The sequence below is a fragment of the Triticum urartu genome, chromosome 2A (genome assembly GCF_056163025.1).
Source record: "Triticum urartu cultivar PI428250 chromosome 2A, HENAU_Tu73, whole genome shotgun sequence".
Taxonomy (NCBI): domain Eukaryota; kingdom Viridiplantae; phylum Streptophyta; class Magnoliopsida; order Poales; family Poaceae; genus Triticum; species Triticum urartu.
This window is the reverse complement of record NC_141874.1, coordinates 40929124-40941859: the sequence shown is the minus strand read 5'-3', so window position 1 is coordinate 40941859 and position 12736 is coordinate 40929124.

Here is a 12736-nt window from a genome sequence, read left to right as displayed (position 1 = left end):
AATCTGCATAATATAGTGAGGATGATTATAAATACATGCAATGAAAGAGCTGAGCTATATAGAGAGACTTAATGACAGAAGTAGTACTACTTACAGACAGTAGCAGGCGACCGTTGTTTTATCGAGGGCCAATTGATTGAAAAGCTGATAGAACTCCTCAAATGGAACAGGCAACAGTTCAATTCCAACGAGGTCATGCTTCTTTTTAACTTTCACATACAAAGTACTCCTCCCCCCAGAGTCTCTGCAGATTTTCAAGTACCAATCATGCAATCTTCGCATCATTGTTCATAGAGATCTTTCATCTTTGATGAGAGGCTTCCCGTACTCGTATCTTTGTATCTGCACCTCCATGGGTTCATAATGTACATCGTCGGGCAGGTAATCTGCAAGATTGGTATAACCGGGCACCATCCTTGGATCATTAGCGATGTTGTGGCTAGGCACCTTGAGCGGGGGGCACGATTGCTTCGCTTGTTCGCCGAGCTGGGCAATTTGTTTCCCAGCTCGTTGTTCTTTCAGCCTTTGATCACTGACAGTATTTCCCGACCGCTCCGCTTTGGCAAATTCCTTTCCAATAATGCGCTCATAGTTTCCTTTCGGCGGAGATTTGGGTGGTTTTGTCAGGGCAGCCAGAGTGCGCTTCGCTTTCACCGGATCTACCTTCTCCTCCGGAAGTGGATGTCTCTTTGCTTTCAACCCTTGAAACCAGTCATCCACTTCGGTTCGTGCGATCTCGGCGTTCTCCTCCGGGGTCCTCTCGTATGGTAACTTTTCTGGAGTCTTCAGAGAAGGACCGAATCTGTATGTCCTCCCGCCTCTGGCTATACTGCTAGATGCCGGCCGAGCAGACGGAGCGGTTGTCTTCTTTACTTGCTTACGAGGTGGAGGAGAAGGACTACGACGCGCCATAGCAGCCGGAGCGGCGGCAGGTCTCTTCCGCCCTTGCTGACGAGGCGGAGAAGGAGGAGGCTGGCTGCTCGGGCGCATCGGCGCAGGCGGAGAAGGAGGCGGAGTGCCGCCACGCGCTGAAGAAGGAGCCGGTCGAGTGCCCTGATCGTCACTCACCGGAGTAGGAGGCGGTGGAGGAGGCGGAGTGCCCTGACTCGCCGGAGGAAGAGGCGGTGGAGGAGGCGGAGTGCCCTGACTTGCCGAAGGAGGAGGAGGAGGCGGAGGCGTCCAGTTCGGAAGGTTGATGAGCTCCTTCCGCCATAGGCATGGAGTCTTCAGAGCAGACCCCAGCCTAGTCTCCCCTTCACCAGTAGGGTGGTTAAGCTGGAGGTCCTCAAATCCCTCCGTTATTTCATCCACCATCACCCTAGCATATCCTTCTGGAATCGGCCGACAGTGAAAAGTTGCGCCGGGTTCAGTAGGATAAACAGAGCCAACAGCCGCCTTGACCTTCAAATTCATCCATTGCGTCATAAGGTGGCAATTTTGAGACTCCGTGATAGCATCCACGGGATAGCTGGCAGGAGTCGTCAAGGCATGCTCCGGCTGAAGCAGCTCGGTGGAAGCCACGCTACTTCTCCGCTGAGATGGCGGGGTAGCTTCGGGGGAAGCTTCGGCAGTACGTTTGCTGCGATTTGCTTCTCGTTCCTCTATCGCTTGTACCCTTGCTTGCAGCGCCTGCATTTGGGTCTGCTGCACTTTTTTCCTCCTCTCATGGGATTTGTAACCGCCTGCGTCCGGAAACCCAACCTTCCACGGAATGGAGCCTGGCGTGCCTCGTGTCCGTCCAGGGTGCTCAGGATTCCCGAGGGCCATTGTGAGCTCGTCGTTCTCTCTGTCTGGAAAGAACGTCCCTTGCTACGCTGCTTCGATATAGTGCTGAAGCTTCCTGACTGGTATGTCCATTTGATCATTCGTCCAAATGCACTTCCCTGTTAAAGGGTCCAAGGTTCCGTCAGCCCCGAAGAACCAAGTCCGGCAACGGTCTGGCCAGTTAATTGTCTCTGGCTCGATCCCTTTATCAACCAGATCATTCTCAGTCTTGGCCCACTTAGGCCGGGCTATGAGGTAGCCACCTGACCCCGTGCGATGGTGATGCTTCTTCTTCGCAGCATTTTGCTTCTTTGTCGCCGACATCTTCTTACTCTTTTCTGATGTCTTGTGGGCCACAAATGCGGGCCAGTGATCTCTAATCTTCTCATATCTGCCCTTGAATTCTGGTGTCTCATTATTTTCGACAAACTTATTCAGCTCTTTCTTCCACCTCCTGAATAGTTCTGTCATCCTCTTAAGAGCAAAAGACTTGATTAATTGCTCTTTAACTGGCTTCTCTGGATTATCCTCTGGCGGTAGGGTGAAATTTGACCTCAGCTCAGTCCAAAGATCATTTTTCTGCATATCATTGACATAAGACACCTCAGGGTCTTCTGTAGCCGGCTTAAACCATTGCTGGATGCTGATCGGGATCTTGTCCCTAACCAAAACCCCGCACTGAGCAACAAATGCGCTCTTTGTCCGGAGGGGTTCAATCGGTTGGCCGTCGGGCGCGATTGCTATGATCTCAAACTTTTCATCCGAGCTCAACTTTTTCTTCGGGCCTCGTCTCTTTACCGAAGTTGTGCTCGATCCGGAGGGCTAGAAAAAAGAACAAAGACTTAATTAATATGTGTACATACCAAAACAATGAATGCATCAATTAGCTAGTCAGCAGAAGTTTAACTAATATATATACCTGGCCGGACTCGGTTCGGTCACCGGAGACGTCATCACGGTCTCCTTCTTGCACAGGCATTGGGTCACCGGAGCTGTCCTCACGGTCTCCTTCTTGCACCGGCATTAGGTCACCAGAGTCATCATAATCAGCTGCTTCCAGACCATCGGTCTCGTTGAGAAACAACGAGCAGATGGCATCACTTCCTCGTGCGATGATGTCCCCCAACAACTCTTCTTGTACTTCGTCTCGGGCGGTGTCCATAGTTTCTACAAATATTGACAACATGGCAATTATTATTCAAACATGACAGATGGATATATTAGTGGCAAAAATGTAGAACTAATATTAATTAGTGGCCTCGACGGTGCTTCTCTAGGGTTTGGGGTGGCCTCGACAATGCTTCAAGGATAAAAAAAGAAGAGGAAGAAGAAAAAAAAGAGGAGAAGAAAGAATAGAGGAGTAAGTCCTCTATTCTTTCTTCTCCTCTTTTTTTTCTTCTTCTTCCTCTTTTTTTTTCAGGAACGAGGGTCGTTGTCGGGGATATACCCCGCGGCGTAAACCGGCCGGAACTTTAACCCGGCCGGACTTGGCGGTTTACTTGAGACCCGGCTGAAACTTGACGATTCACTGGTGACCCGTTTGGACCTGGCGGTTTATGATTCATTGATAATCCGGCAGGCGGGTTAGAGGAGCGACAAGACCCGGTGGCCCAACGGGCGGTTCATGAAGGCCGGTTCATACTATGGTGGGCCGGTTTAAGAGGAAAGGCATAAGGAATATTTACCTTACAACGAGTTAAGACCAGGACTCGTATCCGGTTTGTATTAGAGATAGACTAGTCCTAATCCTAATAGGACTCCACATGTAAACTGCCCCTTCAACATATATAAGGAGGGGCAGGGCTCCCCAAAGAGGAAGAAGGGACAAGCAAGAAAACAATCTCTAGGGCTAGACACAAAGAGGAGAGCCGGTTTATGGCGACTCCCTCGTGACGATAATGAGACCTAGCCTCAAACAGCATGTAGGGCTATTACCGGATGATGTTTCCCGGGGCCCGAAGCTGTCTAAATCCTTGTCTTGCATGTTGATCCGCCCTGCGTCTCTCGTCCCACTCAACCCCTCTCAAGCTACCACATAGATGCGTTGGCCTCGCGACTAAGTCCTGACACTAAGGACATCTGCCGTGACAAATCCATGACAGTTGGCACCCACCGTGGGGCTCACGCACGGTGGTGTTGAGTTCTTGGAGGGATCTTCCTAGGGATCGAGAAACTCGCGATTGATCGGATGAAGAAGAGCCGGCGTGGAAGAATTTACATCAACTACAAAGTCAACAGTCAAGATTGAAGAAGTTTTCGGCAGCGGCATATACAAGATTAAGCATGAAAGTTTAGGGTTCTGTCTGTGTAGCGCCACGCCCCAAGTCACCGAGTCAGGCAAGAAGTCGGTCTCGCCGAAGATGAACCGCCGCGCTCACGTGGTCTGTTAAAACTGGCAGGTTCTCTCAACGGAAGGAGATACGTCAAATCAATCCTCGTCTTAAACCAGTGCAATCTTAGAAAACGGTGAGCCAGACAGCTGCTTGTGGTCACGTGAGAGCTCCAGATCGATCTAACGAACCATCAACTAGTACTATTGATTCCAAATATGAAGGCAAAAAGTGATCCATCCAATGATCCATCAGCATGAGAAGAAAGGTCAAACCAACAACAAATCGGAGAAGGATTTGGTCATGGGCGCATGTCGACTCCGAGTCGTTTCCAACCTCGCTCTGGCTGTACCGGCTCCGCATCTGCCTCGCTCCAACAGCCGCCGCTGTCCGAAGGCCGCTGCTGCTACCCCGACTCGTCTCCGCTTTGCACCACCAACGCCGCCAGCCTCAGCGTAGAACCTCCGTCCGCCTTCGCTCCACCCGGCACCCGCAGAGCCGCGCCGCTGCAAACCGCCGCGCCGACCGGCCTTGAGCCGTCTGCCGAGCCACCCTGTGGAGCCGCGTGGTGCCTCTGCCGCCATTTCACCCTTGCAGAGAGCCGACCTGCGCCGATCGACCTTGAGCCGCTACTGAAAACCGCCGCGGCCGTAACAATCAGGTAAATTACCTCAGGATTAAAGTATGATTCGGTCCCCGCGCGCTGTCATTGGAGGACAATTATTCGCCACAACATTGGTGTTACACCATGCATATGGAGCGCGCACTGGCGTCATTATATACTGGCTTTTGACCATTCCGCACTGCTCAACGGACGCGCGCAAACCGCCTGTGGTCCGGTTTACATCAACACGCGGCCGGTTCTTCATCTACGCCAGCTTACAATGCCCGCAGGCGACTCCCCGTCCACGCCGGTTCACAATACCCGCAGGCGGCTCTCCGTCCGTGCCGGTTTACAACTCCCGCGGCCGACTCTCCCGTCCGCGCCGACTTACTACGCCGCGGCCGACTCATCTGGCTGTGCCGTCTCTGAAGCTGCGGCCGTCTTTGTCGTCCGTCTCTCGCGGCCTGGTCTACATCAACATACCGGGCCGCACCTGTCTGCATGAGCTGTTTATTGGGCGTACAAGTCGCTGCCACTACAGTCTTGATTAAACTTCAAATCGCCAGTTGGAAGGAACCATTGGCCGAGTTGCTGACACGGCTCATATGGGATCGTTTACAACTCGTCGCAGTCACCTCAACCTTCTATGGATTCACATCGTGCTATCAACGCCAATGATATACAAGTTATGTCGGTTTATATCACGGTCAAATATGGAGAGTCTCAAGCCAACTCCTCGAGTCACCTTTGAGACTCGGGGGCCACGATGACATGAGTCAGCGAATCTTGCCAGTTTTAGCAAATTTAAGAACCCCAGGACGATGGAGGAAAGGATAACCCGGTCCCAGAGGCTATTGTTATATTGATGAAAGTTTAAGGGCCATCAGAAAATTTCCGGTTTAGAAAGTATATGACAGTTATGAAATCCCGTTCAATGAAGAAGATCCGGGTCATCAGAAAGGATTCCGGTTTAAAATCCGGCTCAAGGGAAGTCAGTCTAACTGCAGCTCTCAAATATCCGGTTTACAGTCCGGTTCAAGGGAAATCTGTTCTCCCACAAAACTCTGAAGCGCTCAAATCCGGTTTAACAATGTCCGGTTCAAAAAGGAATTAACCTCTCGCAAGTTCGAGTTTAAAGGCCGTCAGAAAATTTTCCGGCTAAAAATGAAGATTCCGGTTTAAAATCCGGATCAAGGGAAAGATGTCTCCCACAAGCTTTGAAGCTCTTAATATCCGGTTCAAGATCCCGGTTCAAGAAGAATTTATCTCTTGCAAAAAGTTAAAAATTGCCAAAGAGGACCTGTTGCCATGATGCACGGTTCAAACATAGGTATCCCGCCTTACTGGCCTGACATATTATTAATCACATGGGGGCTTTTGCTTCATAAAGCGAGGTCTCTGTTCTTTTACATCATGTGTGGTTACACGGAGTTGTTCTAAAGCGGCCTCCGGTTTACCCCTTGAGTTCGCTTTGCTAAAAGCATCTTGTTATATCACTTGGAGGATTGGTCGTGTCCGAACCAATACCATACCTCTTGATAGGCGAAAGCCACCAGATCACTTGGGGAATTGGTCACATCTGAACCACTCATGCCTCTTGATCGGCCTAAGGCCACAGAATCACTTGGGGGTTTTGGTCGAACCCGAACCATTACCATGCCACTTGGTCGGCATAAATACCACGGTTTCATTTGGGGACCTGGCTGACTAGAACCATAGTTACACCTAACGGGAGCTTGGTCGTGTTCGGCCATGGTAACGCCATTTGATCAGCTCAAATAAACCTTTTTTGCAAACGGTTTTGTCATTGCATTTGCTTTATACTTTTCTTTGAAGGGGGTGTTTGCTTTTTATTGCGTTTTTTTATCGACAAAGTTTTTTAATCAATCAATTGACGGAACACAGTTCACGTCAATCCGGAGACTATTTGCCTAGTTTGATCCTTGTTGTTAACATCCTCTTATGGAGTAACACGGTGTTTATCACAACCCGGCACGGTTTTATCATAAACCGGCACAATATGGAAGGAGTTATCAGTACTCGAGATTTGGGTTATCACCCTTACTAAAAAAGAAGTTGGTAAACCAACGATGTGATTCAATGTCATAGGTATGATATATTTCATATTTGATTATTCTAAATGCAGCCTTGGTTATAAACCCAGGTTATATGTTGGGCATTATGACCCGTCCGGTGGTAAACCGCCAGGACACTTTAAACTTGTTGTATGCAGAAACAGGTTGAATAAAGCATGATTATAAATCACTGGTGTTTATTAAACCGGTAGTATGATCCGGTGTTTATTAAACCGGCCTGGCTTTGGACTATAAGTCGCCAGTATATATTTGGATTGCGCCATTGGAATCATGCGCTTATAAATCATCGGGTTATATTATTCAAATAGCCAAACTTGGCTGAAATTTCATGATGATATTGAATGAATAAGGTTTTCATACCGGATTATATTATCTTGAATAGCCAACATGGCTGGATTTTTAAGGTTTTCAAAGTCGCTATAGCGCAATGTCTATTATTTTATCAAAGGATATGATTTATTCTACAATGGAAGGAATAGTCCCGAGTCGCTGCAGGCTTACAACCCGGCACTTGGGGGCTTCATTATTCAAATCGAGATTACATGCAAGTCTCATGTCGCTGCAAGCATGCATCATGACACTTGGAGGCTAATGCAAAGTCATTTTTACTAGTCTTATTGAAGACCCGGCTCATCATATTATAATGAGCCGGCCCTTGGGGGCTACCAATTGCTCCTGTCAACAATTCAAGGTACACAAGTTTTCGTCCATAATATTGAAGGATTCATTGCTCAGTTGGTAAAGCACAAAACTCTTAACCTTGTGGACGTGGGTTCAAACCCTACGATGGAAGCTACATTATAAGATGTTATTTTCATTGAAGTATATATCAAGTCCCGGTTCAGTATTATCTTACTAAGCCAGCCCTTGGGGGCTACACTGATTGAAGTTTTTATAAGGTAATTACAAGTCCCAGGTTGCTGCAAGCATGACAACCCGGCACTTGGGGGCTACATATATGGAGTCTTCAGTTTTCACTAGTGACTGAGATGAGCAACATGGATTTCTTCAAAGTGGCAGTAATTATATGGAAGCAAGTCTCAAATCATCGCTTTGTTCTGTTCAAAACTTGGGGGCTACAGGTAATATGGATATAAGAGGGAAATATCTTCTAAATTTCAGTTTTGAGCTAACCAGATTGACCTGGTGTCTGCAACAATCATGAACCGGCGTGGGCAACAATCATGAACCGGCGTTGGAAACAATCATGACCTGAAATTATCAGTTTTTATAACCCGACAATTTTGGTAATATTAAACCGGCAAGTTTTAGATCTTCAAACCGGATGAATATCAGATGAGTATTTCAAGACCTATATTTCTTAAACCGGCGCTTTGGAAGCCGACTCAAGTGGATTATTCTTCACAATATTTTCCTATGAGAAACCAACGTCAGCAATTTGAGTATGAGGCTGGTTATTGATCCGGATTTTCTAGAAGGAGGAAATGACAAGGATTTAAGGATGATCAGGTGCCGGTCTACAAGAATTCTTAATCCGGAGCACAACCTGTCAAATTGGTTCTTGTGTTTATTTTGCAGCATAAGTTTACCATGGATAAATCCAAGCTAAACTTGGGGGCTAATGTCGGGGATATACCCCGCTGCGTAAACCGGCCGGAACTTTAACCCGGCCGGACTTGGCAGTTTACTTGAGACCCGGCTGAAACTTGACGATTCACTGGTGACCCGTTTGGACCTGGCGGTTTATGATTCATTGATAATCCGGCAGGCGGGTTAGAGGAGCGACAAGACCCGGTGGCCCAACGGGCGGTTCATGAAGGCCGGTTCATACTATGGTGGGCCGGTTTAAGAGGAAAGGCATAAGGAATATTTACCTTACAACGAGTTAAGACCAGGACTCGTATCCGGTTTGTATTAGAGATAGACTAGTCCTAATCCTAATAGGACTCCACATGTAAACCGCCCCTTCAACATATATAAGGAGGGGCAGGGCTCCCCAAAGAGGAAGAAGGGACAAGCAAGAAAACAATCTCTAGGGCTAGACACAAAGAGGAGAGCCGGTTTATGGCGACTCCCTCGTGACGATAATGAGACCTAGCCTCAAACAGCATGTAGGGCTATTACCGGATGATGTTTCCCGGGGCCCGAAGCTGTCTAAATCCTTGTCTTGCATGTTGATCCGCCCTGCGTCTCTCGTCCCACTCAACCCCTCTCAAGCTACCACATAGATGCGTTGGCCTCGCGACTAAGTCCTGACACTAAGGACATCTGCCGTGACAAATCCACGACAGTCGTCGAGGGTCACCGAGCGATAGAGGAAACCCTAAATAGCAAGTATCGTGGGTGTGAGATACATGTGGCCGTCGGTGTCGGACACTACATCCACGTCCCACAAGTGACGTGGGCGTCGAAGCCCGCGCCACTTGTGGGATATGGATGTAGTGTCCGACACCAACGGTACATGTATCTCACACCAACGATACTTTCTATTTAGGGTTTCTCCTCTACCGCTCGGCGACCCTCGTTCCCGATAAAATAAAGAGGAAGAAGAAGAAGAAAAAGAGGAGAAGAAAGAATAGAGGAGAAGAACTCCCCTATTCTTTCTTCTCCTCTTTTTTTCTTCTTCCTCTTCTTTTTTTATCCTCTTCTTCCTCTCATGTTCGAGAGGATCACCGAGGGGTCGGGAGGTTTCCTAGTGTCAAAGAATTCAACAAAACCATGTCTTCATCATTAGGCGAAAGTAACAGGTGCATGATGGTACAAAGCTCTCCAAAGTTATTTTGGAACGGAGTCCCAGATAAGATAATTCGCTTTTTGGTACATAGTTCAGCAAGAACCTTCCAAATATCGTTATTTGGAAGGCCTTTGCTGAAATTCATACAAAAAGGCAAATTATCCTATCCGGGACACCATTCCAAAATAACTTTGGAGGACTTAGTCATGCCCTGGTTACTTTCGGCTAATGATGAAGCCATGGATTTCTTCAATACTTTGACACTAGGAAACCTCTCTCGACCCCTCGGCGATCCTCGACCCCTCGAACCCTCAACGACCCTAGACCCCCTCTCGACCCCCTCATGTCGAAGTTATCTGGTAGGGGGTATATCGACAACGACATACCCAATACATGCATACATACATACATATCACATGCATCCATACATATATGAACAAAATTAATATCTACTAATTAACAACCTAAATAAAAAAACTAATACATATAGGAAGAAGAAAAAAAAGAAGAGAAGAAAGAATAGAGGAGAAGACTTCCTCTTCTTCCTCTCCTCTTCTTCTCCCTCTTCTTCTCCCTCTTCTTCCCCTTCTTCCCTCGACCCCCTAAACTAGTTCTCAACCCTCGACCCCCTAAACTAGTTCTCGACCCCCCCTCATGTCGAAGTTATCAGGGAGGGGGTATATCGACCCTCCCTCATGTCGAAGTTATCGGGGAGGGTTATATCGACCCCCTCCTGTCGAAGTTAACGGGGAGGGGGTATATCGACAATGACATGCATACATGGAAAAAAATGCTATCCATCTATACATACATAGCGACATACATATATACATGGAAATAATGCTAAGAAAAAAATATGAACAAAAAAATGCTATGAACAAAAAAAATAATACACATAAACAAAAAAAATATGAACAAAAAATGCTCTGAACAAAAAAATAATACACATATATGAACATCTATACATACATATAGCCACATACATATATACATTATATATACGTACAAAAAATGAAAAAAATGATAAACAGGTGGCGGCGGCTCACAGCAGCGAGGTTGACTGGCGAGGGCGACGGCGGGGGCGGCGGCGAGGGGGCGGATGGCTCGGGGAGGAGGGCGGCGAGGGCGGCACGGGCTCTGGGAGGAGGGCTCGGGGACGACGGCGAGATCGGGGGCGGCGCGGGCTTGGGGACGACGGCGAGCTCGAGGGGCGGCGTGAGCTCGGGGAGGAGGGCTCGGGGACGACGGCGAGCTCCGGGGCGGCGCGGGCTCGAGGGCGGCAGGGGCTCGCGGGCGGCGCGGGCTCGAGGAGCGGGCGGCGGCGGCGACTAGGAGCGGGCGGTGACGGCGACGGCGACCTCGGGGCGGCGACGGCGAGCACGGGCATCCTGGCGGCGTCGTCGGGGCGGGATCGAAGAAACTGAACCAAAATTTTCACAAGTGTGGCTTATATAGACGGAGCATTGGTAATGATTTGTGGCACAAACCGTGACCAATGCCCCCCTTTAGTCCCGGTTGGTGCCACCAACCGAGACCAAAGGCCTCTTTTCAGCAGCCCAAAGGGCGGGAAGCGGCGGCCTTTGGTCTCGGTTGGTGGCACCAACCGGGACTAAAGGGGGGCATTGGTCACGGTTTGTGCCACGAACCATGACCAATGCCCCCCTTTAGTCCCGGTTGGTGCCACCAACCGGGACCAAAGGCCTTGTGCGGCTGCTGCGTCGAAAGTTTAGTCCCACCTCGCTAGTTGAGAGGGGTGCGCAGTAGTTTATAAGCCCCACAGCCGCACCCCTCTCGAGCTCCTCTCCATTGCAGGCTTACGGGCCTAATTGTCACTGCTATGCCTGTGGGCCTACTGGGCCTCCTGCGGGCCTGAATCCTGGCCCTTGGATGGGTTTCTAGTCGTATTCAGGCCGTGGGGGCCCAGTGGGTGGCATTTTTTTTGTTTTTTTGTTGCTTTATTTATTTTCTTTTGTTTTTTGCTTTATTTTTTAATTCTTTATGCTTTTAGTTTTAGAAAAATTATAAACTTTTTGTTAATGCCATTAGTTTTCAAATTTGAAAAACTTTTTTTGTTTTTTTGTTTTCTTTGTTGCTTTATTTATTTTATTTTGTTTCTACTTACAACAAAATACTTATTGTTGCTATTTTTTCCTGTTTTTTTGTTTTGTTTTCTGCATTATTTATTTTCTTTTGTTTTTTGCTTTATTTTTTTATTCTTTTTGCTTTTAGTTTTAGAAAAATTATAAACTTTCTGTTAGTGCCATTAATTTTCAAATTTGAAAACACTTTTTAGTTTTTTTTCTTTGTTGCTTTATTTATTTTATTTTGTGATTAACTTTACTATAAAAATAGTTTTTTCCTGTTTTTTGATTTGTTTTTTGCATTATTTATTTTCTTTTGTTTTTTGCTTTAATTTTTAATTCTATTTGCTTTTAGGTTAGCAAAATTATAAACTTTCTGTTAGTGCCATTAGTTTTAGAAAAATTATAAACTTTCTGTTAGTGCCATTAGTTTTCAAATTTGAATAGTTAAAATTTGAATTCTTTGAAAATTGTTTGAATCACAAGTTTGTGATTAACTTACTAAAAAAATGAGAATAGATGCGCTTATAGAGAAAATTCAACCTAAATTCCTAGTAAATTTCTATGAATTTCAGAGAAATTCACTATGAATTTAGGTTAAACTTTTCTCTATTAGGGCATCTATTTTCACTTTGAGAGGAGCTCAACAAGGCAGAGAGGGAAGGGCTTATAAACCGGTGTGAGCCCCCTTCGGTTGGCGAGGTGGGACTAAACTCTGCCCGCAACGAGGACCAACCCTTTAGTCCCGGTTTGTGGCACAAACCGGGACTAATGGTCATGGGCCAGGGGCGAGGAGCAAAATTATAAACTTTCTATTAGTGCCATTAGTTTTAGAAAGTTGAAAGTTGAAAGTTGGCATGGGCCAGGGACTAATGGTCATGGTATTACGAGGGCCAAACCATAAGACATGAAAGCATTTCAAATGAACTCTGAAAAAGTTGAAAGTTGGCATGGTATCATAATTTCACCCACATAGCATGTGCATGTACAAAACGGACAATGGTAGCATGTTCGTGTGTTACAAAGTTGGCATGGTATCATCATAATAATTGCGGGAGAAAGTCTTCACTTTTTCTTCGCTTGTGTCATTTGCTTATTGCACCGTAAGCATGGATAATCTTCATTGTTTATCAGGATGCTTGGGTCAGCCTTGACATTGAAGGGAG